Source organism: Lactuca serriola, chromosome 8, assembly GCF_051521515.1.
Source record: "Lactuca serriola cultivar US96UC23 chromosome 8, Lser_US96UC23_V15, whole genome shotgun sequence".
Taxonomy (NCBI): domain Eukaryota; kingdom Viridiplantae; phylum Streptophyta; class Magnoliopsida; order Asterales; family Asteraceae; genus Lactuca; species Lactuca serriola.
In genome coordinates, this window is record NC_136415.1 from 297,255,562 (window position 1) to 297,269,440 (window position 13,879).

Genomic DNA, 13,879 nt, shown 5'->3' on the forward strand with positions numbered 1-13,879 from the left:
CTGGACTGTCTAGAAAGTCCGTGGTCGTCATCCAAACTCCGCTAGATGACTGGATCTCAAAACACATCGAGGCCTCTCATCAATTTTATTTTATCACACATCACAATCTACCCATGTTCTACCCAACATATTTGTAGATAAAAATACTTATACAGTTTAAAACTTGTATAAAACGTCAACACAACAATCACCTCAAATAAATAATTAATATATTTACACATAGCACATATTATAAGGTAAATACTTCATATCTATGTGTAAAATGAAAGTGACTATACACTCACATGATTTGATGATAATCGGGCAGCAATTCGTTTCCTAAAACGACCGTTTCTAATAAAACCGGGAGTTTTATTGAGAAACCGGGCTTTGTAAAAGTCGGGCTTCGAAACCGAAAAGATAAATTTTCCGGGCTTCTCGGGCACTTCGTGGGGTATTCCGGGCTTTACAATCGATACCGGGGCTTTGCGGAATGTTAATATGAAGAAAATATGGGTTTAGGGGCTAAATATGGCAAAATTCCAAAAATACCCGGGAGGTCTCGCACCCTCCTATTTATAGGGGGAAGCTTCTGATCGGACGGCCAGGAGGCTTCTGATCCGACGGCTGAGAAGGCTCGCAGAGGGGGAGGCTCGCATGAGGGCTGCGCGTGCGAAGGGCTCTCTGGCGGCTTGTGATTGGACCGAGGTCTAGGGTCCGAAGTAGGGGGTTCGTGGCGCCTGCGAGGGTTCGGACTCATGAGTCACTACACACGCGTCGGATGCGAGGCTCGCCACCGAGGCTTCTACGTGTAGTCAGCGGATTGGACCGCAGCTCGGACTCGGAAGGACATGACACGCCTCGCCAGGTGGCTTCGTGACTCAGCAGCTTGGTGACTCAGCAGCTTCGGTGACTCAGCAGGACACGTGTCACATGCGAGGCAAGGGTGACGTGGCAAAGTGTGACTATGCGAAATTTCTCGGTTTTCACGCCAAAACTTCTAAAATCCATAACTTTCGCATACGAGCTCCGTTTTTGACGTTCTTTATATGCACGCGTAGCTAAAATTACGATCTACAACTTCCGTTTAGACTTCGTCGGCTAATTTTGAATTTAAATTTTATATTATTATTTTTAACAGACCGGGACAGGAAATCCGTTAAAAATTCATAACTTCTTCATCCGACGTCCGTTTTCGTCAGACTTTTTACCGTTGTGCTCCTAATAACGAGACCTTCAATTCTCGTTTAGGTTGTGTCGGCTAAAAATCGCTCGATCTAAAATTCGAGTTTTTAGCTGTCTACTGCTACGCTGAAACTTCGAAAAATCATAACTTCCTCATACGAAGTCAGATTTGGGCGTTCTTTTTATCGAACTTCTCGGTTTAACGAATACTACAACTTTCGTTTAGATTACTAAGGCTAAAAAGTAGTTTATCAAAAACTCACTTTTTACGACATTCAGCACCGTGCCGGTTTTGTCGCGAAACTTCGACAGGTCATAACTTCTTCGTTATAACTCGGATTTTGGTATTCTTTATATCCCCGAAATCCTTGTTTCGACCACTACAACTTTATGTAAAGATATCGGGCTTATCTCACACTTAAATTTTGACGCTTATTTTTATTCTTAATTAATTAAGCCCTAATAATTAAGCATAAAACACATTATTCACATAATATTCACATAACTCCTTTTCATTTCTTCAAAATGAGTTACAAAGGTTAGCCTAGACTATCAACTCGATATAAATGCCTAGACTAGAAACACGAGTGTTACAACCGGGCCCGGTCAGAACTAAGTTGATGTGTTCAATTAAGTTCTATGTCAAACAAATCGGAAATCGGGAAACAAATGCTGGACAATAAGCAAGACATGTTCCATGTATTTGTCCGGCTGATATCTAGAACAGATGATTATATGATCACTTATCTTAAATGGCGTATCATCATCTTCTCAGTTCCGAGAGACCTTGAAAGAGCTACGATTGCCGGTCGGTTCCTGAAGTACTAGAGATATAGTTATTAGACTTATCCAAGTGGGAGACTGTTGGATAAGGTGTCTAAGTCCATAACTATTTCGGGCTTGTACTTGACCCGACCCGGCATGGTCCATTTGGGTTGCATGGCACCATGCAATTGGATAGACTAAATGAGAGAAATAACACTTGGAGATTATTAATATATTATAAGTTCTAATATATTAATAATATTATTTAATTAGTTGATCAAAGAATTAATTTGGAATTAATTAAGTGATCAAAGGATAACTAATTAAATATATGGGTTGATTATGTAAATCATCCATATCTTGTATAGTGGGCTAAAAGGCTCCATGGATTATCAAGTTGGGTTCTACCCATAGGATGCTCCATGGATGCTCCATGGGAGTTACAAACCCATGGGTCATGGAAATGAAGAGTCATGACACATTAGGGTTTACATGGTGTAACCCTAGATGTGCCAACACTATATAAAGATCCCATTCTCCACCAAAATCGGTTAGACATAAGAAACTAGAGGGTTTGGCCGATTTTGAGAAGTGTGTGTTATCTCAAGAGTCTTTCCAAGAGCATTTGGTGTTGTGTGAAGCATTTGAGGCATCACACTTGGGGTGCTAGGCTCACAAGGTTTCAAGGAACACAAGCAACAACAAGGTAAGTTATTCTATCTATGATTCAAGTTAAAATTGTTCCCCATGTATGCTAGATAGGAATATAACCTTGGAATTCAACTTTGCATGATAATTAGACAAACATATATCCAAGGTTATTAGGGTTGCATGTACACTTAGGAAGTGTTAGAATGCTCAAAACCCATCAGAACCTTCCAAAATCAAGGCAATCGAGAACTGGTCAACTCCAAGAACTCCAACCGAAATCCGACAATTCTTGGGCCTTGCTGGCTATTACTGAAGATTCATACAAAACTTCTCAAAGATTGCCACACCACTTACCGCCCTGACTCAGAAGGGTGTAACCAACAATTGGGGAGAAAAGCAAAACGCTTCATTCCAAACACTGAAAGAAGACCTATGCAGCACTCCTATACTATCCTTGCTAGAAGGAACAGAAGAATTTGTGGTCTACTGTGACGTATTGAACCAACGTTTGGGATGTGCTCTAATGCAACGAGGAAAGGTCATCGTATAAGCCTTGAGACAACTGAGGACGCACGAAGTCAACTAAACTACCCACGACCTAGAACTAGGAGCAGTCTTTTTCGCCCTAAGTGTATGGAGGCACTATCTCTACGACATGAAATGCACAATCTTCACCGATCACAAGAGCCTTCAGCACATTCTTAAGCAAAAACAATTCAACATGAGATACAGATGATGGATTTGAACTACTAACTGATTACGAATGCGAAATTCTTTATCATCCGGGAAAAGCTAATTTAGTAGTTGTTTCTCTTAGTCGAACGGAATACTCGGGCCACCAAGTGAAGTCTGTAACCATGACGATCCATTCACACCTGTCCATGCAAATCAAGGAAGATCAAAAGGAAGCCTTGTAAATAGAAAACGTGGATGGCGAAGCCTTAACAGGAATGGATAAGACTGTTGAATTCAAGGGGGACGGAGTTCGTTAGTTCATGAATCGAATCTGGACCTCAAGATATTGTATTGGTGGCCAAACATGAAAGCCAAAATTATTGCCTATGTAGGGAAGTGTCTTACTTGCGCTATAGTCAAACTAGAGTACCAGAAGCCCTCGGGGTTGATACAACAACCTTAAATACCCGAGTGGAAGTGTTAGTGGATAACCATGGATTTCATAACCAAGTTACCCAAACAGCGGGCGGACTTGACACCATTTGGGTGATCGTCGACAGATTAACCAAATCTGCATACTTCCTAACAATAAAGGGAACTGACAAGATGGAGAAACTAGCTTGAACATACATCAGATAGATTGTACGACTGCATGGTGTACCAATATCCATTATCTCCGACAGAGATAGTAGATTCACCTCACGGTTCTGGCAGTCACTACAAAAGTCTCTAGGAACGAGACTAGACATGAGTACCGCTTACCATCCACAAACTGAAGGTTAGGGTGAGAGGACCATTCAAACCACGGAAGATATGCTAAGAGCTTGTGTGATTGATTTTGGTAAGGCATGGGATACCCATTTACCACTATTCGATTTCTGATACAACAATAGCTATCACACTAGCATTAAGATTGCTCCATTCGAATCCCTCTACAGTCGCAAGTGCAGATCACCTCTATGCTAGGCTCAATGGGCGACACGCAACTAGCCAAAGGACAAGTACCTGACAGCACTCTCACCAGCCCGAAAATCATAAGAGAAACAACCAAGAGGATTGTCTAAATCCGAGAACGACTAAAAGCTTCAAGAGACAATCAAAAGAGTTATGCGGAGAAAAGACGGAAGCCCTTGGAATTTCAGGTTAGGGACCGACTGCTATTGAAGTTCTCATCCTGGAAGGGATTAATACGTTTAGGTAAACATGGTAAACTAAATCCAGGGTATATCGGACCATTCGAGATCCTTGCCAGGATCGGCGCGGTAGCATGCATGCTTTCATTACCGTTGGAACTCAATAACATATAGTATACCTTTCATGTGTCAAACCTAAAGAAGTGCTTGTCTGATGAGACCCTCGTCCTCCCTCTGGATGAAATTGAAATCAATGAGAGTCTTCGATTTGTAGAGGAATGAATAGAAATCATGGATACGTAAATTAAAAGATCAAAACAAAGTCGTATACCTATTGTGAAGGTTCGCTGGAATGCAAAGCGAGGACCTGAGTATACCTGGGAGCACGAAGATCAGATGAAATTAAAATCCCCGCATCTTTGGCCAAGTCCATAAATACTTATCTTAGAATAAATTTTGGGACGAAATGCTCTCTAACAGGGGGATGATGTGACAACCCGATATTTCAAGTCAATGTAATGACCTAGGTCAACTATTCTAATCTACTTTTGATATAATAAAAATAGCGTCAAAAATGAAATGCTCAAAAGTCTCACTTAGGGTACATAAAGTAATGGATATCGTAACAAGATTTTCAAAAATGTAAAGAACACAAAAATCCGAGTATTAACGAAGAAGTTATGACCAATCAAAAATCCGTAACAAAACCGGTAAAACACTATTAAGCGTAAAACGTGAAATTTCAATAAAATACTTTTTAGCCATAGGTATCTAAACGAAAGTTGTAGATATTATTAAAATATGCGCGTACTTAAAAAGAACGTCCAAATCTGACTTCGTATGAGGAAGTTGCGATTTTTCTATGTTTCGGAGTAGTAGTAGACAACTAAAAACTCAAAATAGAGATCGAGCGATATTTAGCCGACACAACCTAAACGATAGTTGAGGATCTCGACAATAGTAGTACAACGGTAAAAAGACAGACAAAAACGGACATCGAATGCAGAAGTTATGTATTTTTAAAGGTCTTTTTCTGTCCCGTCCTATTAAAAATATATAATTAAAAATAAATTCTAAAATTGCTAACAAAGTCTAAATGAAAGTAGTAGACTATATTCTCACCTACGCGTGGATATAAAGAACATCAAAAACAGGGCTCGTATGCGAAAGTTACGCATTTTAGAAGATTGGGGCACACAAACCGAGGGGGTACACTATAGCGTACGAAAGTACGGCCAGCGTACCCGATGCAAGGCCTCGGATCGACCACTTCTCCCCTATGCACTCTAGATCGTGCCATCCGAAGTCCGGCGTCTGAGGGTGGCTACATCGCTGACGTACGCCCACCGTACGAGGGTAAGGTTCCCATCCTATAAATAGGATGCGAGGGTTCCGGCTATTCATGCCAATTTACAACCTTTCTCCCATATTTGCTCACTATCGAGCTTCCCGATGCCCCGGTTATGTATCCAAGATACGAAGAAGGTCAAGAGGTCCATAAATCCCAAGAAATTTCCCACTTCTCGATCGAAGTGCTGCCCGAGAAAAGTCTTGTTTTCTTCAAATCATCACACTTACCAGGTGTAACATCCCACAAATCAGGTATACCTTATGAACCTTCATCTTTGAGCAAAGGGCACATTTGGCCTTTGTTAAGGAAATGCATGTTTGGCAAGTGTGCGGGGCATATTGGGGTGTACGCTCAACATACCCGTCCGCGCCTTGATCGGGAAGGGTTGCTAGGTTCGTGGGGCGTACCTATGTGTACGCAGGGCGTACCCGGCCCAGAAGAGAAACCCTAATATGTTGAGCCTCCCTATTTAAGCAACCTTAAGGCCCTTTTGTTGGCCACCTTTTCCAAAGCTTTACCATTTCGAAACCCTAAATCTCGTTCATATAGCAAGGGAGTGTCTAGGAGGGCTTAGTATTGTGTTCTTGGACATTTGGAGCAAAGTGATTGCCTTGGAGGAGGAAGAGTTGGAGCTCAAGCTTTTGGATCTAAGTTTAGCAGTGAAAGAAGCTTCATTTTGAGGTAAAAAGCTTCAAGCTTTGCATCTTTTCTGTTCATACTTGTAGAGAGAAGTTTTAGGGTTTTTGGTCCCCAAGTTCATGGCTTTTTGAGTAGTTGAGCTCTTAGAAGCCGAGATCTATCCCAAACTAGCTCATTTAGTGTTGTTATGTGATAAAAATCTAGTCTTGGTTGTTAAAGGTTTTTCATGCATGAGATATGGACCTTTTAAGGTTGGAAATGGAGTGTTTTGGGTGCTTGTGACTTCCACAGCCATGCAAAGGCTTAAAGTCTCCAACTTTACTGATTAAGTCGTATTAGAGAAGTCATATCTGGATTTTGGACACAAGTCTTAACCGATTAAGACCTGAATGAAAAGGAGGAGAAAGCTGGGGGTTACACTGGGTGTAATCCCAGTACGCGCGACGTAAAGGGCCATATACCCTTATTCTGTGAAGCCACCGGGTACGCTCAACGTACAGATCTGGTACGCGCCGCGTACCCCAGAAGGTTGAGTTTTGTTGACTTTTAGGGTTTGGTCAACTTTAGGTTATTTGAGCCTTGAGAAGGGTAAAATGGTCTTTTGCCCTTCTGAGAATGATAGGAAAGGAAAGAGTCTTGCCTTGGGGAAATGTATTAATGAGAAGTGTTTATTATGATTAGGCGGAGGCCAGATCCTATCTCACAATGTCTGAGATTTCCGAGTTACCGAGTTATCCGAGGTGAGTCTTCTCACTATACTATGCCTGGAAAGGTACCTATGTGTGACCGGAAGGTCTTTTATGGTATGAGATGCACGTTTTGTATGCTATGCGTTGCATGATCAGTATGCGTTATGTATGTGATATGTATGCTATGTATGATATGGGCCGAAAGGCATTATGACTTGGACTGGAAGGTCAGGGAGTCATGGACCGGAAGGTAGATACGAGTAGGACCGGAAGGTCTACTGGGACTGGGACGGAAGTCCTCTGAGACACATGGACTAGAAGGTCATGTAGAGTATGGCCTTGAAAGGCGTATTTTGGGGAACTCACTAAGCATTTATGCTTACAATTGTTGTGTTATGTGTTTCAGGTACTAGCGAGGACCGTGGAAAGGAGCTGGCGTGATCCGTACACACAGTCAGGAGATTTTATTAGTTATCTTGGGATATGTATTACTTTGAAAACTTGTGTGGAACATATGTGTTAAGAATGTTTAAATATAAATTTTGTGGTTGAAAAATGAAAATTTGTTTTGAAAATTTACGTCATTACAAGTTGGTATCAGAGCATTGGTTTGAGGGATTCAGATGCACCTTCGGGTGTATCTGAACTCAAACTGAGGATTTGAGGAGAATATTTTTAATAATAACACAATTTTCAAAGAGTAACAGAGTTTTTTGACAAGCAGAGCAGAGCAGTGTGTACAATCAGCCAGTGCCCGAACGGTGAATCCCCAAAATACCCATATGTTATGTGTTATGAGATATGATATGTTATGTTATGCATGCTAGAGTTGGCTAGGTATTAATTTTAGGACTAGAGTGGCCTGATTTTGTGATGCCTTAGCCTAGGAAGGATTTTGCTGCTATGTGATGCGTGAGAGCGAGTAGGTAGCAGGGAGGGGCTGCTAAGAGGTCAACCGAAGGGTACCCTATGCTAGTGAGATATAGAGTACTTGTGATCTAGGATCCAACGAGGAGAACTAAGGGTGAATATTGATGCGGTGTAGATGGTAGTATAAGGGCCCATATTACCGAAGACACCGGAGCAGTGTGCACTCTAAGTAAGAATCCTTTGGATACTAGGGAACAAGTAGGGTCGAGTTATCGAGTGCAAGTATACTCGAGCGAGTCCCTGATGATTTTATGTTTTATTTCAGAGACACCATGGTTAGGACACGACACATACCTGAGAGTAGCGGTGTCAGCGACGAGGAGATCCATCAGTTGATTCTTGAGGAGGTGGCTGCTACCATTCGAGCCGAGATTCCGAAGATGTTTGGGTCTATCAAGACCACACTGATTGAGACTTTCGATGAGCGGTACACTACGGTGACTGAGGCTGCTACTGCTGCAGCCACCACAGCTGTGGCTGCTGCCAGGCCTCAGGGAGGTGACTCGCTGTTGTTTCGGAAGTTCAGCAACATGAAGCCACCTGACTTTGACGGGACGTAGGATCCGATCGCTGCGATGGGATGGATTTCTGATATTGAGGGATGTTTCTATACGTTTTCATGTCCGGAACATCTGAGGGTTCGGTTCACGTTGAACGAGCTCCGCTTGGAAGCGAAGGATTGGTGGAAGTTCGTGACGGCAAGCTTCACTCTAGTAGAGATTTCTGAGCTGACCTGGGAGAGGTTCACCGCCATGTTTAGAGACAGGTATGTTCCCTTGGTGGAGAGGGAACGATTGGTTCAGGAGTTCTTGACCCTCAAGAAGGGTACTGATTCGGTCACTGTGATTACAAGGAAGTTTCATGAGAGGGCGATATTCTACCCTGAGCAGGTGTCTTCTGAGCAGGCACGTATGAGCCAGTATTTGGGCGTTCTGAGGAGAGACATTCGGGAGTTCGTGTTGAACTCGACGTACTGGACATTTGCTGACCTCCAGGAAAATGCCCGGAAGAGGGAGATTGAGTTGGAGACTCAGGCCAGGGAGGAGGCCGAGTCACAGAGGATGGATCCACGGCCGACTCAGTCTCAGCCGGCAGCCAAGCAGACCAAGTCCGCTGAATCGAGGACTGGAGGCCAGAAGGGCTGCACTTGTGGGAAGTGCGGTAAGGGTCAAGAGGGGGTCTGTCGATCGGGTGCTTGCTACAAATGTTGCAAGTAGAGGCATATCGCCAAGGATTGCCCCAAGGGATTTATGGTTTGCTTTCATTGCAAACAGACTGGCCATCGGAAGGCCGAGTGCCCTCATCTACATCAGGGATCAGCGCAGGGATCTGCACCTGCTGCTAGGGCTACCGAGGTTCGGCCAAAAAAGGTTGTGGTGCCGAAGGTTCGTGGGAGAGCCTTCTAGTTGACAGCGGAGGAGGTCCGCACAGCACCCGACGTTGTGGTTGGTATGTATTATTCTCTCTATTTATCTGAGTCTGAGATATTATGCTTATATTATGTTATGCGTAGGAACCTTTCTTGGGAATTTCGTACCTGCCTTAGTGCTATTTGACTCGGGAGCGAGTCGATCTTTTGGGTCATTAGCTTTTAGTCGTCATATCAGTATTTGTCAAGAGGCTTTGAGTCGACCTCTGCGAGTTTCTATAGCTAACGAGTGAGCAGTGTATCCCACGGAAGTGATTGGAGGATGTAGACTTGAGATCTTTGGTGTGGGGTTCCCGATCGATCTAGACCCGATTCCGATGGGGGATGTATGTGTCATAGTAGGCATGGATTGGTTGAGCCAATTTGGAGCTATTATAGACTGCGAGCATCAATTGGTGACAATTCAAGACCCTATTGGGGGAGTACTTACGGTGTACGGTAAGGTTACCCGTCCTGAGTCGGAATTTTGTTCGGCTGCTAGGGCGAGGCAGAGTTTATAGCAGGGCTGTAGGGGATTTGTGGCCTATGTGATGGATACGCGAGGGGCCGCTGGGAGGCCAAGTTCAATTGATGAGGTCCCGATTGTGCGGGAGTTCCCTGATGTTTTCCCCGAGGGGTTGTCGGGTGTGCCTCACGAGAGGCAGGTGGAGTTTCGTATCGAGTTGGTACCGGGGGCGGCACCTATTGCCAAGGCACGCTATCGCCTTATGCCGCTCGAGAAGCAGGAGTTATCCTCGCAGCTTAAGGAGCTGCTGGGAAAGGGGTTTATCAGACCGAGTAGCTCACCTTGGGGAGCGCCGATCCTTTTTGTCAAGAAGAAGGATGGTTCACACCGGATATGCATTGATTACCAGGAGTTGAACAAGTTGACGGTAAAGAACCGTTATCCATTACCGAGGATCGAAGATCTTTTCGATTAGTTGCAGGGAGCATCTTGGTTCTCCAAGATAGACTTGAGATCAGGATATCACCAAAGGAGGGTTCGGGATGTAGATATCCAGAAGATCGCGTTAAGGACTCGTTACGGGCATTACGAGTTCGTGGTGATTGCTTTCAGGCTCACCAATGCCCCAGCAGCGTTCATGGATCTCATGAACAGGGTGTGCAGGCCGATGTTGGATCGTTCGGTAATCATATTCATCGATGATATCTTGGTGTATTCGAGATCCAGAGAGCAGCATGAGGAGTATTTGAGGGAGATCCTCGGTGTTCTGAGATCGGAGAGACTTTACGCCAAATTCTCCAAGTGTGATTTTTGGTTACGGGAGGTCCAGTTCCTAGGGAACCTCGTTAACCAGAAGGGAATATTGGTCGATCCGGCCAAGATAGAGGCGGTGATGAGTTGGGGGGTGCCGAGGTCACCTACCGAGATTAGGAGTTTCCTAGGGTTGGCTGGCTATTGTCGGAGATTTATCAGGGATTTCTCTAAGATCGCCGTGCCACTCACCAAGTTGACCCGGAAGGGTGTTGCTTTCTCATGGGGTCCGGAGCAGCAGACCTCATTTGAGACACTTCACCAGAAATTGTGTGAGGCTCCGGTACTCGCACTCCCGGAAGGGATGGAGGATTTTGTGTCACTATCTGTATGGGGTTGGGTGTACCGTATACACGGACCACAAGAGTTTGAAGTACTTGATGGATCAGCCTAATCTGAATATGCGCCAGAGGAGATGGTTGGATGTGGTAAAGGGTTATGATTGTGAGATCCTGTACCACCCGTGCAAGGCTAATGTGGTAGCTGATGCCTTGAGCCGTAGGGCAGAGAGCGCCCCGATACGACTCCAGTGTTGGACACCATTCGAGGGGCCCAGGCAGAGTCCGTGACACCTAAAAACCGCAAAAGGGAGTGGGTGATCGAGCATGTATCGGCGTTTGTTACCGATAGTCGAGGACTTATGACCTTTCAGGTTCAGGTGTCGGTACCGTTTGTGGGTGGGACGCGTACCATCTTGACGAAGGAGGCGCATAGATCGAAGTTCTCGATCCACCCCGGGGCCTCTAAGATGTATTTGGACCTGAAGAGGGAGCATTGGTGGTCGTGTATGAAGAGGGATGTCACATGGTTCGTAGAGAGGTGTTTGACATGTCACAAGGTTAAGGCCGAGAACCAGCGTCCGTATGGTAAGTTACAGTCGTTAGAGATTCCCGAGTGGAAGTGGGAACCGATTACCATGGATTTTATCACCAAATTTCCGAGGACTGCTAGGGGTATCAATGCAATTTGGGTGATTGTGGACAGGTTGACAAAGAGCGCTCACTTCTTGCCATTAGTGAGGGCTCTTCTACGGAGAGGCAGGCAGAGTTATACGTGAGGGAGGTGGTATCGCGGCATGGAGTACCGATCTCGATTGTCTCAGATCGAGGTGTGCGTTTCACTTCCAGATTTTGGAAGAAATTTCATGAGGAATTGGGTACAAGGCTGCATTTTAGTACCGCATACCACCCACAGACTGACGGACAGAGCGAGCGGACGATTCAGACGCTCTAGGACATGCTTCGGGCATGTCTACTGGATTTCGGCGGGAGTTGGGACACGTACTTGCCCTTGGATGAGTTTTCCTATAACAACAACCATCATTCGAGCATTGGTATGCCACCGTTTGAGCTGTTGTATGGGCGGAGGTGTCGGAACCTCATTTGCTGGGGTGAGGTAGGGCAACGTGTGATAGGTAGTAACGAGATAGTGCTTCAGACGACAGAGCAGATACAACAGGTCAGATAGAGGTTGCTGACCGCTTTGAGTCGCCAGAAGAGTTATGCGGATAGGCGACGATCTGAGCTGGAGTTCCAAGTCGGAGATTTTGTGCTCCTAAAGGTATATCCTTCAAAATTAGTAATCTGATTCAGGAAGAGCGGCAAGTTGGGTCCCCAGTATATTGGTTTGTTCAGGGTAGTTGCTGATGGGTTTTGAGCTTTCTAACACTTCCTAAGTGTACATGCAACCCTAATACACCTTGGATCTATGTTTGTCTAAGATACATGCAAATAATTAATTTTCCAAGGTTCATATCCTAACTAGCATGGCATGGGGAACATGAATCAAATAAAGCTAGTAGAAATACTTGTTGGGTTTTGAGCATTCTAACAGTCCTAAGTGTACATGCAACCCTAAATACCTTCGATCTATGGTTTCTCTATTATACATTCAAATATGAACATCCAAGGTATTATACTAATCTAGCATACAAAACAATGAGAGTAACAAGATTGAATACATACCTCTTTGATGTAGAAAGTCCTCATGAAGCTTGAGTGCCTAGTGCCCAAAGTGTGACACCTCAAATGGTTCACACAACACCAAATACACTTGGAATAACTTGAGAGAAATCTACACTTCATGAAATCCGCTAGCCCTTATTTTGACACACACTAGTGGCCGATTTTAGTCAAGAATAAGATGCATATATAGTTAGGGTTACACCATGTAAACCCTAATTGACATGGCCTTTCATTTCCATGATCCATGGGTACAAAAACACCATGGAGCATCCATGGAGCATCATATGGGTTTTAGCCCAACTAGATAATCCATGGAGCATTAGCCCATTATATAAGTACGGATGATTTGCACAATCAACCCATATATTTAATTAGTCTTCTTTTGATCACTTAAGTAATCCTAGATTAATTCTTGATCAATACTAATTAAATAGTCTTATTATTCTTATTATTAATATACTAGAACTTATAATATATTAATAACCATAAGTGTCTTATTTCTCTCATTATAGTCTATCCAAATGCATGATGCCATGCAACCCAAATGGACCATGTTGGGTCGGGTCAAGTCTTACCAATTATAGTTATGGACTTAGACATTAATCCAACAGTCTCCTACTTGGATATGTCTAAAACAATTATTACGTATGACTTCAAGAACCGACCGGCAATCGTAGCTCTCAAAAGCTTCTGTCGAACTCTGACCTTGTATATAAACTCTGACCTTTGTCAATGACTTGTCCATTAGATAAAGGATCATATATTCCTCCATTCTAGATATCATATGGACTGAGAAATGGATTATAATCATTCTCTCTGTCCATTTCTTGTTTCCCGATTTCCGATTTATGAGGAATGACTAATTGAACAAATCAAACCAGTCCTGGCCTGGCCGAGCACTTCCATTTGTCATCATCAAATCATCGAGGGGCCCACAGATATCACTTTTATCCTGAAGGTAAAAGGAATGGATAAACTTCGACTCATATGGCTTGTTCTACTACTTGTTGAATAATACACAAAGACATGTTTTATAGCACCGAGTTACCAAATGTGTTTTCGTGCAATCAATGTACAACCAACTCATAGTAACAACTCATATCTCTAGGTTTGAAGAATATAAGATATTATCGTCTCTTGATCACTCGTGATAAAATCCATGAAGTGATTCCAATGAGCGCAGGTTGAATCCAATACTCAGAACTTATGAGCACTCATGAGTGTTGTAGCCCTT